Source organism: Callospermophilus lateralis, chromosome 4 (assembly GCF_048772815.1).
Source record: "Callospermophilus lateralis isolate mCalLat2 chromosome 4, mCalLat2.hap1, whole genome shotgun sequence".
Classification (NCBI taxonomy): domain Eukaryota; kingdom Metazoa; phylum Chordata; class Mammalia; order Rodentia; family Sciuridae; genus Callospermophilus; species Callospermophilus lateralis.
The window spans coordinates 58,906,092-58,924,238 of NC_135308.1; the positions used below are offsets into that span (position 1 = coordinate 58,906,092).

Genomic DNA, 18,147 nt, shown 5'->3' on the forward strand with positions numbered 1-18,147 from the left:
TTGGACTCACTTTAAAATAAGTCTCCGAAATTAGCAATTACATTATTTGCCCTCTTACTTAGACATGTTGCCAGTTGAAATCTGAAAGAATAGTTTTTTAAAAAGTTAGGTATTCTGATGATTGATAGTAAATGATTTTAACCTATGGGTTTCATACCAATCCTTTGTAAGAACAATTAAAGGAGTTTGAAGAAAGGTACTTCACAGTTTCAAGTGAAAATATACAACACCAGGAAGCTGAAACATTTGTTTTTCTTTCATTAGGGCCTCAGGGTGATAAAGAATGCTTCTAGAAATGGGGCTGAGGTGGGTAATTACCTTGGCATCATCCTACATTAAACTGCCAGAGATGTTTAGAACTTTATTTTCCCCAAAGAAACTAAAGATACACCCCAAATGAAACGGAACCATGGAGGGCCTTTCTTTCATTCAGGAGCTTGATTGGTTGTCTGGTGTTCTTTGTATTTTGGCAATTCTTTATTGAAAAGTGCTAACTCATGATCTAAAAGAACTGTAATGTGAAAAAAAAATCACTAAGAGATCTCATGCATAATGGCATAATTTGCCATGAACATACTTTATATACAGAGTTATGAAAAAGTGTGCTGTGAATGGATAATTATGAATGTAATGCATTCCATTATTGTCATGTATTAAATAAATAAATAAATAAATAATGATTTCTTCAGTCTTATGGCACCTGGCTGGAGTTTATTCATTGGTGAAAGCCATATTCTCCTTACTGTTTAATTGCAGGGTAAATTATTTGCATGTGGCATAGTTTTTACCTGAGAAAAGAAGGTGTAAGAACTTGGCAAAGAAAGGACTCTGGCTTTCCTCTCATTCTCTTTACCCTCAAAAGAATCTTAGGTGAAGCTAGCAATGCCCTTATAGACCTTCTGTCACCTAACTAACCACATTGTGTTTACCTGAAATTTAACTAGTTGCCATTTATTAAAGACTCATATTGCATGAATGACCACATCAAATTGCCAAACTACTTCAGAGATCAGAGTTTAAATAGCCAAGTCACATCAAGTGCAGAGCTGAGTTTCAAACCTAGGTTCATTTGATTCCAAACTCTGTGCTCAACCACGGCGTCATATACTTCCCTCAAACAGTATTGCTCAATAATGCTTTTTCCCTGTGCATATTTTTCAAGAGGTATTATCATGAAAGAAAACTTCAGAGACTTCCTTATTCTACTAACCACACTTCCCTTGCTACATGAGGAATATTAACTCATAATGACATGTTGCAAATTGCTTTAAACCACCTCATTAGTGGCATAGAAGGAAGGAACATGCTAATCCAGAATGCAGATGTGCAGGACTGACAATACAGCATCATTTCACAGAGAGATGCCAGGACCTCCCTTGGGAGGTCTTTAAAACTAGAGCATTCAACAAGAAAACAATAAATGTTGTAAAGGATGTGGGGAAAAGGATACACTCATACGTTGTTGGTGGAACTACAATTTGGTACAACCACCCTCAAAAGCAGGATGGAGATTCCTTAAAACACTAGGAATGGAACTGCCATTTGACCTAATTATCCCACTCCTTGGTATATACCCAAAGGATTAAAAATCATCTTATTATAGTAACATGGCCACATTCATGTTTATAGCAGCACAATTCATAAAAGCTAAGCTACAGAGCCAACTTAGGTGCCCTTCAACAGATGAATGAATAAAGAAAATGTGATATATATACACAATGGAGTATTATTCAGCCATAAAAATCAACTTTATGATATTTGCCAGTAAATGGATGCATCTGGAGACTAACAAGCTAAGTGAAATAAGCCAACCCCCAAAAGCCAAAGGTCAAGTGATTTCTCTGCCATGTGGAAGCCAATCCATAATGGGAAGGGGACAAAAAAAGAATAGAAAATCAGAGGAACAAAGGAGAATAAAGGGAAGAAAGCAGAAATAGGAAAAAGAAAAGACACTAGAATGAATCTGACATAACTTTCCTGTGTACATATATGAATACACCTCAGTGAATTTCACCATCATGTACATCCACAAGAAATTAATTTTAGAAAAATACAATTGACCGGGCACAGTGGCACATGCCTGTAATCCCAGGATTTGGGGAGGCTGAGGCAGGAGGATTGCAAGTTTCACGCCAGCCTCAGGAGAAATGAAACACTAAGCAACTCGGTGAGACCTGCCTCTAAATGAAATATGAAATAGGGCTTGGGATGTGGCTCAGTGATCAAGTTCCCCTGAGTTCAATCCCTGGTAACACCCTTGCCCCCAAATTGGGTAAATGACAGAAAGATCAGTAGAATAGAAGGAAGGGAGCAGGGGTAGAGGGAGGGGAGGGAAGGGGAGGTATTGGGGACTGAATTAGAACAAGATATACCCCCATGCTTTTATAATTAGGTCAAAATGGATTCTATTGTCATATATAACTAAAAAGAAGCAACAAAAAATAAGGGGAAAAAATAAAATTGAAATAATCACCCCAAATTTTGAAAGCTCCTTCACATATGAATGAAAGGCTAATCTTTAAAAAAATGAATATTATGTCACTGTGGAGTTTAAAAATTGACCAATCATGTCATCTGCAATTATCTACTATAAAGTATCATTTATTTCAAAATAAATAAATGCCTTCCAACAAGCCAAGCATCAGGCATTCCAAAATGAATGTGAAAGTTCAGAATTTTACCCTTGTGGTGGCCAATGAATGAGATAAAACAAGTAAACAAACACAAACAAATGGTGACAACTGCTATAAAGGAGGCTGGGCCAGAGTGTAGGCTGCTTCAGGTAAGGCTGAGCGTGGAAGGGTAAGAAGGAGGGGCGCCACAAAGAGTATAGAGAGCAGTCACAGGCAGAGAGAGCAGCAGGTGCGATGGCCTCAAGGTGGCACAGAGCTGGTGTGCACTGGGACTGAGGACAGAGTGAGGCTGGGTGAGTGGGAGGAAGCAGGATTTACACGTGAGTATGAGAAGAAATGGAAGAGAATGAGAGATCTGGCTACAGTGTCAACTTCAGATTTAAGTTGAAGGACACTTTCAGGCAAGAGGCCCTTGTGATATGATGTATGCTGTAAAAATAGCACTTGGGCTGCGTTTCACATAGAATGTGTTATAAAGAAGACAAGAGTACAGACAGGGAGACCAGTTCAGGGCTTTTGCACTAGTCTATAGCTCAGGTTAGGGCATTACAGATGGGCACAGAAAAAGATGAATGGATTTGAGATGTATTTGAAGTTGAAATAGTAGGACTTATTGATAGGTTGGAGAAAGAAAGTAGAAGAAGTTGAGGAATTGAAATCAGGATTGAGTTACTGGGTAGATAATGATACCCTTTATGGAGAAGTCAATACAGTACTTTTCTATTGAGTCCAAATTTCTATAGTTAAAATTACTCTGATGATTAAGCATTTGCCAGCTACTGTTAGATACTTTATCAGATACTTTAAAGATATTATGTCACCTAATTGGGAGTCTTGTGGAGCAGGATCATAATGACCATTTTATATGTGAGGAAATTGACAATCAGAAAAATTCAAATAATTTTTCTAAGGCATCAGTGTGAAAATCAGTAGAAACCAGACTGTTTGACTTTAAAAAAACTTGATTTAAACTCCCCAATGGTGGATTTGGTGTCTATCTGGCTACCAGTTGAAGTTCCATATCTAGATCAATAGCTGGCATATGGTATGTTCTTATTACCTATTTATTACCTAAATAACTATATGCAATTTCCACTGTGGCTTGATGCTTATCAGAGCTTCCCAAGTGAACTCCTTTCTATCTGGCATCTTAAGCCCTGACAGTATTTGAGTAGAGTCCTAGGGTTGTCTTACTAATGCCCAACTAGAAACTCCCCAGAGCACTCTGTCATGAATGCACTGCTCTAGAAATAGTCCTATATCTAAATCTTTTGTAGAGAAAGATGTGTGGACACAACATACTGATAGGATTGAGGAGGTATAACAAGAATATCAACCAGGGCTGAGATCCTTAAGACCACTTACAGAGGAACCTAAGAAAGACATGCTAAGTTGGAGATCCTACAGTACTCCCCAGGTGGTTTGAGTACTGCTTTCAACACTCAACAACAACCCCAATCCAAGGTTTCTGCATCCTTGTGTTTTCTTATGGATTAGCTTTTATCATAGGGTTAAGAGCATCCTTCCCCTTATAGGAAGGACCCAATTCACTGTCAGGATTTAGGCTACCCTGGCGGCTCCATCAAAGTGTCCTTTTCTCCAAGGATGTTTCCCCACATTACAGCATTTCAACCACAGAGTCTTGATTTCCGATACCCAGGTCAATAATCAATGCTAGAAAGTTCCATTTTATGCACAGACCATCAGGGTAGAAAGTTTCTCCACATCCTACCTCTGGGGAAATGATGCAAACAAAGGCATAGCTCTAGATTTCAAGCAGATTCTGTGTAGGTGCTTCACTGCAACTGTCATATTGGGTCCCCTAAAATTCAGACTCAAGAATATTCATCATCAGCCCATAAAAATATGCTTTATTCCAATTTGGCTCTCACCTCCTTCCTTCCCTACAGGATCCAAAATGTATGATTCATCTACAGATCTTTGTCTTGCCACAGGGGATTGTGTGTCAAACTCAGACAAATCTACTTTGAACTCTTGCAGAATTCCAGTAAACACAGTTCTGGTATAGGTCTGAGGTCTATGGTCAGACAGTTCCTGAAGACCCCTTCACCATTCGTTAAGGAAATAACATCTGACTGTCTACATGCACTTTGGCTTTACTTCCTACCTATTAAGCTAGAGAGATTTCTCAATACCATTTCTCACAAATGCCATCCTCTTCATGGTTCATCACACACATGCATCCTGCACTAAGACAAACAGTACATTATTTCAATAGATCTTAATCAGGGTCCCAACCCATAGTAATGAAGAAGATTCTCAATGAGGTCATTTGGATTGGACCTGCAATAGTACTGGGATCTACCTTGGTAGCTACAGGAATACAATTAAAGCTAAAGCTAAAGGAATACAATTAAAGGGCACACCTGGGTATCAGTAACAATGTGGCAGTCCTCCACTGCTGCCATCATGATACAAAGCCCATTTGAAGAAGCAAATAGAGGGCAGAATGCATGTGGAATTTATGCAGAGAACTATTTCTTTTACCTCAAGAGGGGTAAGGCCATACATACATCAGAGCTCCTACCTCTCAAAGACGCCCTCTAGCAATGAAATATTATGACTTCCTCTCCTCCATTCTGCTAGTCCCTCTGCTTTTCTACTCACTGAGACCACTTCTTTGAGTCTGAGAAGAGTCAGCACCCCTGTGCACTCTTTGTTGGATCTGTCATCCTTGCCACCTCATCCCATGCTAACACAATGTCTGATTTGGGACACAGTCTCTGGTTTTACTTCCCACATTAAGTCTGACATCCTGTTCATGTTCCTTCACCTTATTATGATCACTAGCTTTGCAATCATTCGTCCTGTCCTATCGTGCCCATGATGTCCCTGAGACAAAATATCTGAAGGACTTGGAGTATTAACAAATTTTAGCTCGAAGCCTATCTTATATACTTTTTAAAATATGAAACTGTAGAAGTTAATTAATTTTTCACAACATCACAAAGTTAATTAATGACTAGAACCCAGGCTTTCTGACTCACAGAACAAAGATCTTTACACCAACCATGCCATCCCCTTCTTAGAAAACAAGTTCCACAAGGAAGGGAATCCAAGGAGGGTGTATCAGTAAAATTTAAGTTTGGGAACAAATGACTCATCTTGAAGGTTAGATTTTGTTCTGGGAAACTATACAAGCATTGAAAAAAAGACGACAATGGCTACAATGTACAAAGAAATGCATCTAGGTGCTTTCATTTTTAACAGTTTCTGCAAAATTTGTCAGACTAAATCCTGATGAGATGAGTATGTAATTTTTTCTCTTTTCTTTAGAGTCATTTAACCAGTGTATGAATAAACTTCCACATTTCCTCAGAAATCTTTGATGGGTAGTACAGAAGACATAGTTTAATATTTGGAAGATCAATCTTTGTTCAAATGAGATATCTCAACCTTCTGAATGTGGAGGTATATAAAGAGTTGTTTTTGTCAGATTTTTCATTGCTATGACAAAGACATGACAAGAACAAGGAGGGAAAGTTTATTTGGGGTTCACGACTTGAGAAGTTTAGTCCATGAACAGCAGAATACAGTGCCCTGGGTCCAAGTGAGGTAGCACAACATGGCAGAAGGGCCTGATGGAGGAAAGCAGTTCAGCACACGACAGTCAGGAAGCAGAGAGAGCTCCACACCTGCGTGCAACAAAATATATGTCCCCAGTTCTCCTCCAGCCATTCCTCATCTGCCTATACTTGCTACCCAGTTAATCCATATCAATGGATCAATCCACTGATTAGGGTTAATGCTTTCACGAGCCAACCATTTCATCTCTGTACTTTCTTACTTTGCCTTACAAATGCATTTTGGCAGGGGATACCTCATATCTAAATGAGACTCTCTGAAGACTCAAATGCCTAGCAACCTGCTCCAAAGTTGAGTCTCACTCTCAGAGTCCAAAAGTCTATGGCTATGAGTCCCTTCTTATCTGGAACACTTTGCTTCATGAGAATGATCATTGAAGTAGCAGGAGCAGCCTGGGAACAATCATGAGCATTTTCCTATCTCTGAGTACAAGCACATCTAACTTGCACATACTCATAAAGCAAGTTAACAGAAAGACAAACATTAAAACTCATATCCCCTAATTTTATTTTCCCCTTAACTTTGGTTACATCATATACATTTAAAAAATATTTTTCAAGTCAATTTTTTCCATAGAATTTTGTTTTCCCCATCTGTTATTTTGGTATTTCAGTGTCTGTACTTAAAGTGTACGTTTAATATACGGTTCTTATTTAAGAGATTCATAAAAATTTTACACTGTTTTTTTGTCATTAACAGCTCTTAAACTAGTGGTTTAAGTGGTTTAAGAGCTGTCACAGACAGAACAGAGAAGCTGGCAGGACCTTACATGTATGTGATCCACTTCCCGCAAAAGGCTAAGAACATTTATAATCTGATCGTAGAAAATAATTATTCTTCTTGATAATCTCCACATTTCTTAGTTAATAAGTGTTCTGTTACCAAACTATTAATCACAGATTTCAGTAATAAGTTAAAAAATTCCATGAGGTTTGGATCTGCTACCTGCTGTGCATGCTGGTGGTTGAATTTCTCCTACTTGGACAGTTAAAGAGCAGCAACACTGTGAGGCTCCAGAATCATCTGCTAAGTCATCCCTAAGGTGAGGCCAGCTGATGCCACCAATCCAATGGCAGTGTAAGGGACAGATGATTTTAACAGCCAGAGAGAACCTGAAAACACTGGACCTTAGAAGTGTTTTGTCACACATTTCCCTCTCTCCAAAGAAATACTTTCTTGCACCTGTCCAGAACATCTTTTCCACCTTGATCTAGAGTCGTAATTTTTTTGTTTCCTCAGCATGCTTTTTGTTTGGTCATCTAACTTAGATGATAATTTCCCATTTCTGTCCCTGTAGTCAAGGTCAGGTAGTGCTGGCCCCAAACCCTCATGCCTAGCCTTGGGAATCAGTCAGATTTCAAGATAACACCTCCTTGCTAGCAAGAGTTTTCAGGTCAGTTTCAGGTCAGTTTGTTTCAAATTTTGTTCCCGTTTACTTTAAACTGCTAAACCACTACCATGATCCCCTGATCCTTACATTCTCCACTCTTTGCACAATAAAAGTAGATGTGGGGGCCAGGAGGCGGGGGCTGGGGCTGTGGTTCAGTGGTGGAGTGCTTGCCTAGCATGTGTGAGGCTCTGGATTTGATTCTCAGCACCACATACTAATAAATAAAATAAAGGTCCATCAACAACTAAAAAAAATATAATTTTTTTTAAAATTAGATGTCCCTAGCCCATGATCTCCCTATATCTGATCCCAAACCCTCTGCGTGTGGCCTCTGGGCATGTTATGTATCCCCCCAAAACTGGAAGTAATAAGATCTTTCTGTTTCCATTGTGTGTCCTTCTTAATTATTGAAGGGATTAGGCTCTCTTTCTTAAATATCCTACATTAAAACATGACTAATGAGTCTTCACAACTTTTAAAAATATTTTCAGTGCAGTTTTTCTTAGCTAAATGTTCCTTTCATTAGAAGATATTATTTGGCATTTATAACACAGATGCATAATGACTGAACTATTGCCAAATGGACCATACATCCTGGTTTTCCCAAGATAGTCTCTGTTTTAAGTCAGTTATCCCAGGATAATTGTTAAGAATGCCCCCCTTTCATTTGCACCACTTTGAACAATATCTTATACTGTCCAACTACCCCTTACAAATGACCACTAATGTGGAATCCTTCCATCAAGCATTGGTCACACTACCAAGTTGATCACTCAAAATGTCTTTTCTTTCTCTAAGCATCATTTTTATGGAACTCTCTCTCCAGATGCATTAGTTGCAGCTGTTTTCTTCTGGAATTCTTTTCTGTGTTTTATATCACTATTTTTTACTTCAATGATACTCAGTGAGGCTTACATAATTTTGTTTTCATCTCTGGTGCTTTTCCTCATGTAAAGAAAAAACTTTTGGCATTGATAATCGACCTAGAGGTGTTCATCTTTTGAATTGGTTCAGCCTGGAATTACACTTGTAAGAAACATCAATCTGACAACTGAAAATAATTAAAGAACGTTTACATTTTTACAGTTGCCTAAACAAAAAATGCCAAAAATCATAGCTTCTGCTACATACAGAACAGCATTCTTTTCTCACATCTTTCAGGAATAGTGTTTTTTCCCCAGAAATTCCATAAAGAAAATACTGTTCTCAAAGGAATTCATTTTAGCCTAATTTATAGTATCAAAAATTAGAGCAATTTCAGCTCTTGAGGGGTTCCAGAAGATAATATAACTGTAATCAGGAATTTTTCATTAAAGAGGTTATCAAACTAGTTAGATGAAATTAATGCAAATTGTGTCTGCATTAAATATAAAGAAGCAGCACAGTTCTTTTAATGAAACCTAAAGAATGATTTGAGGGGATCATTTAGATGGACACACAGTCAAGCAGTGAGAGAGGAAAGGGATCACCATTTAATCAGCACTTCCAAAACTGACAGAAGAAAACACATCTCTCTTCTCACACACAACTCTGAGAGACAGATGCCATCTCCAGTCTTCAGTTCAGAAACCTGAGTGCCACAGAGAATCATGCATGCCCCAAGGACACATGGCCTCTGTGATGGACATAAAGTGACTTGTTGGGCTCTCAAGGTGATGAACCATCAAGTTGTAAGACAGATAGACTCCATCTGCCCAGTGTTATCTTTAACAGACAGACAATTGATTAAGGACAAAGTACACTCGGTGTAGCCAAGTACGCTTGATAAAATTTGCTCACAATTTATTTCCTATAACTCACTCAAAGTCAGTACAAGAATCACACCATTTTTCATATGCCTCCCTCATTTTCCAGAAATGTAGGTTATTCCCTTCGACTACAAAACAAGATTTTTAAGATTAATCAACACTTAACAGCACCAAACTGAAATTGAACTTCTCATCTGTATGGTACGGCCACTTGGAAATCAGGATGTTTAGAGAGAAAAAATCATGATTCCAGCCCTCAGGGAGATAGATATGCAAAACAATCACAACCATTACAGTAGAGGTAGTATAAAAGGGGGATTCCAGGAGAACAACAGCCATGGAGAGGGGAGAAAGGTGTGGAGGGGCACCCAAGGTCAAGGATGCTTCAGAGAAGTGGACAGTGAATGGTATCAGGCCAGGCACCATTCTTGACCCAGATCAGCACAGAAGATGTGTCTCTGAACTGGATCAATGGCATTTACTTTCCTTGGCTAGAATTCATGGAGTAGACACTTGAGAGAATTTTAAGAAAAAAACACTCCCTCTCTGTGATAGACTCTTGAATACCACAGAGAGCCCTCACTAGTCTTGGCAATAACCATCTATTGAACACTCCATGAAGCTGTGAGATTGCTCAAAGGAGTGGAATCCCTAGCAGATTTATACAGATAATCCTGGAAATCTGTATAAATTTAGACAACATCAGTTCCCCCACATTTGAAGTCTGAAGAAACACTTCTTAGTTTATTTCCAAAACTTTGAAGATCCTATCTGCTCAGAAGCAAGACAAACCCAGGAAGACTTCTTTCTGTCCATCTGAATGACACCCCTAAAGTATCTTTCTTCCCACAGAGAAGCAGGCTCTGCTCTAAAGAAAGGTTCGGGGTGACATACACACACACAGCCTGACAAGGAAATTTTATGACAAATGCATGAGTGAACACAAAATATCTCAGAAAAGACCTTTCCTTCTTAAAAGGTCATTGCACAAAACAGTAAAACTGTCTACCATCAATTGCTCTTCTTCCAAGTGACATGCTTCAAAAGTGCATGAGCTGTGGGGGTCCTTCGTGCCTTATACCTGGCTAAGAGGCTTTCAGAATGTCACATCCTCTTGGGTACCTGTGTGTCTGTCATGTAACATCATTTTTCAGGAATTGTACTTCTCCTCTGTAACCTCCTCCTGTTTTTCTCTGCGCTAGATTTCATTTTTTATAATTTCTCCCTGCAATTTGTATTTTAAAATGACACAGAATTTGGATCAGATTTATTACCTTGATAGAGAACTTGCTACAGAAGTATTTTCTATACCCTCTTCTATAAGGTAAGACTCTTCCAAAAGTTTGCCTAGCCAACAGCTACTTGCTATAACTCCTTCCTTATCTAACCTAGCTGTGCGCATTCACCAAAACCAAATGAATTTAGAGGTAGCTTTCTTAGTTGTGACAGGAGAAAAAAAAGAAAAGCAAGTCAGCAAACAGAAGCCAACTGGGAGCCTTAAGTCTACTATACTGCATGGTTATCCACACTGCTAACTTTGAAATGTCAACAGGGAAGGGTATATGGTGCACAGCGCTGTATATGACAAACCAGTACAAGTATTTTCAGAGATCACAAGAGAAAAGGGGAAAAACCTGGAATTATCTGTAATTGTTGCAGTATCTTGGAGAAAATGGGGACTTGTCAGATGGGTAAAGAAAGCTCAGAAACCAACGTGAGAGTAAACTGACGTGTTGGGAAATAGGTGTGCAAGGCAAGAGGAATTCCAGGAATGAGAAATTCACTATACCCTCAGAGGTAGTACAATATCAGAAGTAAATGTAGTAGTAATTAACTATTGGTATGGTGCTTTAAAGAACACTTCAAACACTTAGAACCAAAAGAAGCATGTGTTAGTCAGGTTTTTGTCACTGAGATGAAAATACTCGACAAGAACAACTTGGAGGAGGAAACGTTTATTTTGGGCTCACAGTTTCAGAGGCTTAGTCCATGGTCAGCTGATTCCATTGTTCTTGGCCCAAGTGAGGCAGAACATCATGGTGGAAAGGAGTGGTAGAGAAAAGCCGCTCAGTTCATAATAGCCAGGAAGCAGAGAGAGCTCGCGTGCAAGAAGCCCAGGATAATATAATACCCAAGGAAACGTCCCCCCGTGACATAGTTCCTCTAGCAACCCTCCACCTGCCTGCTCCCACCCAGCAGTCCATTCAAATTATTAATCTGCTTAATGAATTAATCCACTGATTAAGTTACAGCTCTCATAATCTAACTGTTTCACCTCTGGACATTTCTGCATTGCATAACACATGAGTTTTGGGAGGAACATCTCATGGGCAAAGATTAACAATGCAGTTTCCTTTCATTAATTTATAGACTCAGCTTTAGCTAAGCAATTGTAGTTCCAGAAGGCATTCGGGTGTCCTACTAAATATGTACGTAGTAAATCCTTATATCATTTCTAACTATATTATAAATATACTATATATGTAGTATATAAATGTACTACTTAAATAGCATAAATATAAAAGACAGAAACGAGTAAGTGCATAACGGATAGAAGGGTAGGTATTGGTATGGTGGCGATACAGGTAGAAGACTGGAAGTTTATGATGCGAGTCCCTAAAAGTGGGTGGTGGGGGGAGTATTACTAACACAATTCTTGACCTAACATTAAATGATATTTGTATGCTCACAATAATGTTAATACTGTTTATTGCTTTATTTTAAAGTTAACTGGCAGAAGAATCTACAGTTTAACATACGCTACAAGGTAACCTCCAAACTGGTGAATTTTTACAAAGCAACTTCAGGATATCTAAAGACAGAAGTGAAACAGGTGAAGACAAAACTAAATATAAGTTCCATATATGAAAGAGGTATATATTCTGTTCTCCTATTCAGTCCATTGTCTTAATCCTAGACTTCAGGAAACAACTGAACTAGTTTCAAGAAAATAACAAACCATGCCCTAATTCCAAAACCTAATCAAGTAGTCAACCAATCAAACAAACAGAAAACTAAGGGTAGTGCTTCCCTTAAAAACTGAACAAGTTCAGAGGAGGATATATAATCAATCATTAATTACACGAAAAAATGCTCATCATCTCTAGCAATCAGAGAAATGCAAATTAAAATCACTCTAAGATACTATCTCACTCCATGAAGAATGGCAGCCATTATGAAGTCAAATAATAACAAGTGCTGGTGAGGATGTGGGGAAAAAGGTACACTTGTACATTGCTGGTGGGACTGCAAATTAGTGCAGTCAATTTGGAGGGCAGTATGAAGATTCCTTGGAAAGCTGGGAATGGAACCACCGTTTGACCCAGCTATTCCCCTTCTCGGACTATACCCAAAAGACTTAAAAAGAGCATATTACAGGGACACAGCTACATCAATGTTCATAGCAGCACAATTCACAATAGCTAGACTGTGGAACCAACCTAGATGCCCTTCAATAGATGAATGGATTAAAAAAAAATTGGCATTTATACACAATGGAATATTATGCAGCACTAAAAAAACAAGATCATGGTATTTGCAGGGAAATGGATGACATTAGAGCAGATTATACTAAGCGAAGTTAGCCAATCCCTAAAAAACAAATGCTGAATGTCTTCTCTGATATAAGGGAGGTGACTCGAAGCAGAGTAGGGAGGAAGAGCATGAGAAGAAGATTACCACTAAACAGGGAAGAGAGGTGGGAGGGAATGGGAGGAAGAAAGGGAATTGCACGGAAGATGGAAAGAAACCCTCATCGTTACACAAAATACATATACGATGGTGTGAGGGGGAAGGGAAAAAGAAGAAAGAAAGAGAAAAGTGTCACAGTAGATTGGGTAGAGAGAGGTGATGGGAGGGGAGCTAAGGGGAGGAGGGCAGGAAGGGCAGCAAAATACAACTGACACTAGGATTGCTGTATTATACACATGGCTGTATAACCAATGTGATCCTGCAATCTGTACATATGGAAAAAAGAGAATTCATACCCTATTTGAATCAAATGTATGATATGTCAAGATCATTGTATTGTCTTGAGCAACTAATAAAAAAGTTGAACATGTTCACAGGGAAAAAAAGCTTTAGTTAGTTGTTGGCATATGAGAATAACATTTTTCACATTCTCTTATAGTAAAGACTCATTGCATTTGTTGTTTACCATTTCTGTACCAAGATACTCAAGGCTAGATATTTAATAAAGAAAGGAAATTAATTATTTTACCATTTTGGAAATTCATGAGCATGGTGTTTAGATCTGCTTGGGTCTTACCAGGGCCCCTATGGCTGTATAAACTCATGGAAGACAGCATTATGGCAGAAAATTGTGTGAGAGGGAGAGATGGGGTGGTAAGACAGGAAGCCAGAGAGCACGGAGGGGTCAGGCTTGCTCTTTATGAAAACTCACTATTAAAAGAACTAACTGGTGTCTCATGACAACTACCTTAATTCCTCTTGAGTACACACCCCCAATGATCTAAAAACTTCCCATTAGGGTTCACCTCTTATAGGTTCATCTTCTGCCATCAACACAATGGGACCAAGCTTCCAACAATATCAACCTCTCGGAGACACCCACTGTATCCAAACCACAGCACCCATTGACACCAAATCACAACTTAAAACCATAAGGTGATGGTGTTCACCCTCCCCTGTTTCCCCTATTCCTAGGATTCCCATTCAAGACAGAAACTTGAAAGATAAATCGTTTTTAAGACAAAGGAAAGGCACAGCAATCAGCCATTTTTCATTAACTATAGTAGACAATCAAGCATATCAAATATGTTAGGAAATCTAGCAGAGTTGTGAATTAGGAATAAGATTGGCAGACCAAAACAGAGATAATCTAAGAAATAGGAAAAAAACTGAAACAAACTGAAGAAGTTATTACTACCAAAAGTAAAACAAAACTTCTTTCCAGGAAAATAAAGAGCAAGAAAGAGTAGTTGGAAACTAAAAGTATGGTTGTTAAAATAAACAGTAGAGAAATTAAAGATAGATCTATAGGGTTCTCCAAATTATGGACTAAAATATAACAACAGAAATTATGATAAAGGAAACTCTAGAGTCCAAGGTAGGAGATACAGAAAGAAAGTGAAGGAGAAATTATTAAAGAAATAATTAAAATAAACTTGTTTTGCTGAAAGAATCCACTAATCTACAGAGTAAGAAGTCTCACTGATTACAGATCATCGTAAGTACAAAAAGATGAAGCATATAACTGAAAATATTTAAATACCTAATAGATAGATGATCCCAAAAGCTTTTCAAGAGAAAAAGAAGAAACAAGTCTGGGGCTTGGAGCGTAGCTCAGTGGTAGAGTGCTTGCCTAGCAGAAAAGGGATCTTGGGTTGGATTCCTAGCAACACAAAGTGAAAAGGAAAGGAAGGGAATAAAAGAGAAAGGAGGGAAGGACCAGGCAGGACAGGAAAGGAAAAGATAGAATAATGCAATAGACTTTCCAAAGTCTAAAAGGAAAAATCCTAAACCTAGAATTTTATACTCAGCCAAAGCATCATACAACTTTGAGAGAGTGCAAGAACCAGGACATTTATCTCTTATTTACTATTCCTTAGGATGTTACTATATGATATCCTATAATAAAATGAAAGTTTAAGCCAAGAAATAGGAAGATATTAAAACAGGATTTAATCAAGAAGAAGAATAAAACAAAACCCAGGTTGTCAGCTCTTTGGGCAGACCTAGGATCTGTGAGTCTCGTGTGGACCAGAAAAAAAGGAAAACTCTCAGAAGGAGATTTCATTAGGGGACAGACTAGAAGTATAATAGATAGAAAATATGAAGATATAATAAAGAAAAATAAAATACATGAAATAAATGCAATTTAATTTTAATCCAATGTCACTGATTTGAACTTGAATGCTAGGAATCTTTTCAGTGAACTAGGGGTCATGATATGGGTTCCTTAATGTGTTGTATGTGTGTGTGTGTGTAATCTTAACTTCTTGACCTGACATTAAATAATATTTATATAGTCACAATAATGTAAATGCTATTTATTGCTTTACTTTTAAAATTAACCTTTGGGCAAAGACTTGAATTTTTAGCATACATTTATAATATCAACAATCCACAAGAAAAAGAGAGGTTGGTAGAGTAGGACCTAAAATAAGAGAGGAAAAATTGGGGAAAGTTCATGAGAGTAAGATCCGCATTTCATCTTGCAGGGAATAAAGAGATAATGTTGCATATTAACAGGAAGAAAATGGCTTACAGCTTACAGTTCTATTACAGTTACATTAGTAGAAGAAGATTAATAGGAGAGTAGTCAAATACAAATGACCAAAATCCCAACTTTCATATTGCAGAGTGAATTGTCTAAATCTAAAAAGGCCAGAAATTATTGAGCTTTCTATTAGATTGCCTTAAACAAGAACCAGTAAATTTTTAAAAATTGAAATTAAATTTAAGATTCCTCTAGGCATATGGGGCAAGAGAATCTTGCTTTTCCTCAGCAGACACTTAAGTACCACTTCCTGTGTGTATTGTTATGGAACACCTGGATAAAAAGCCAACATGTATTTGCATATGTAATACTTTTCATAGCATTTACTGAGTGCTCTTTTATTTATTTTATAGACTGCATGCAGCTTTTGTACACATATGTCCTTTACCCATAGGCACTTCCCTTGAGTTATATATGATTTTTTAGTTCCTTAAGTTTTTCTTCTTCCCTTATAAAATGTCATGATCAGTGATTCAGTAATCTGGGTTAGGTACAATCCTTTTCTGTGTCTTTGTATCTTTTAAATGCAAAAACTTCAGAAGGCATAAATAGTAAAATCCTAAGGGTGAGGTGTTACTTACTAAAAAGAGAGTAAAAATCCCAGAAAGGCAAAGCAAGGAGCCATCAAAACACTGTGTTCCGTTCACTATTCCAACAAGGTCCTTTATCTTCCTAGACTTTTTAGTTTTAGATCCAGTAAGTACTTAGCTTATATTTACACAGAAAAAAGTGAAAAGTTCAAAAGCACTGAACTGATCCTTAACCCATTGACCTAGAGGACAGGGCATGTTTACGAAACCAGTCTCTTGAAGTTGGAAGAAACATGGAGGAAGGGGTTAGAGACAGGAGTGGTAAAAATCCCTAGCCACGAACCGTCTCACACAGTCCTCTTGAAGTATTTGTTTTGACAAATTTGTACCCAGTGGCCCATATTAATGAGGTGACAATTAAATCACAAGTGAAGTCAGAAACTGAAAAATGGCTTTATGACAAATGTTTACCGTTCTAGGCCATGTGCAAACCTTTGAACTTTTGTGAAGTTCAAACAGACAGGACTCCATGTAAAGCCCCAGGGCCCTTCCCCAGTGTGGGGAATGTTCTTATACAACTGCACCTTCAGAATTCCAAATTATATTAATCTTTGCACATAAACATACATATTCTGTAAAGAGATATTCATACAAGTTATAAATATTTGTCACATTGGGTTTTAAAAAAATTGATCATCTTTGCTCATGAGACAGAGAGTGTGATTACCCTAAAGTTAACCTTTGTGAAGGATTTGACATCTCTGGAGGTGGGCACTCAGAATAGGCTAAGCATTTTTATGTCTCCAGTTGTGTGGTAGAAGATGGGAGAAGATTCTAGACCCATTCCACAAGTACACCCAGGCAATGTTGGAAGTTATTCAACTCATTAATGCTGAAAATATCCTTGTTCCTTCAACCATCTCTTTATTATCTTTAAGACAAGAGAATCTAGTTTGAATTTTTTTTTTGAAATTTCTTTTTGTATTTTTTCTAAGTAAGTCTACTTTCATTTCTATACTATATACTAGGCACAGAGAATATTATTCTCTTCCCTGAAAGTCATCATTGTGCCAATTTGGAAAACAGAGCAAAAAAGAAAAAAAAATATTTTCAGAGCCAGGAGTTGTTACAAGTTGATTTATAGGATTTGAAAGTAAAGGATATGATTAAACAAATGTAGGTTAGACCAATAAACTAAGCATATTTGATTTGAGCATTTGGAAATACTCTAAACATCAATAAAGATTCTAGGGAAGTAATCGTGGGGCTGCAGGGCTGAAACATGATTGAGACTGGATGAATCAATAGTGTGACAGACAAAAGCCTAATTGATTGTACCAAGCCCTTTTTGGAGAGAGGTTGGTAAAGAAAAAGAAAAGGCAAACACCGAATTACCCACTTTGAACTGAAGCAATATAGTTTTCTTGGCTAGCCCACTGTGGTAGAGATAGAATGCCAAAGCCATCTTAGTTGGAAAGCAAAACCTAAGACTAACTTATTCCCATTGTTTTGAATTCATAGTCTCTAACAACTTTCAGAAAATTTGGCATCCCATGCCACTCATCTACAGGGAGAGAATGAATTTGTCAGGCTAACTCCAGTATATTCTCATCAGGCAGATGCATTTCTCATTATAAATTGATCATCTGGCATTCTGATTATAATGTGGATTCCCATACTGCTTGTCTGTGGGGAGGGAGGATTCTGAGAGTCGTTGTTGACTTGAGCACACGGCCTATTTAACAGTTACATTTCTCATTGTAAATAAAAAACAATCTTGGCATTCTGGTTGATATTTAGTGTAATATGTGAACTATGCTAACATAAATCTGATTCTGAGAGACAGACCCGCCCTTATGCAGTCTGCTAACAAAGTCACAATTTTCTGCTTGAAGTGTGCTGAGGGAACATAGTCCTGGATCATATCACTAAGGACACCACCTTACAGGCTCTGTCTAGGCAGCCATCCCCCAGGCAGATCTCCCAGTCTCTAGCATAC

General features: G+C 37.9%; 1 protein-coding gene across 1 annotated transcript in view; it reads right to left on the reverse strand.

Moving 5' to 3' along the window:
* Window positions 1-18,147, reverse strand: part of Nrg1 (neuregulin 1) — a 997,054-nt gene that overhangs the window by 610,768 nt on the left and 368,139 nt on the right. The window lies entirely within an intron of this gene.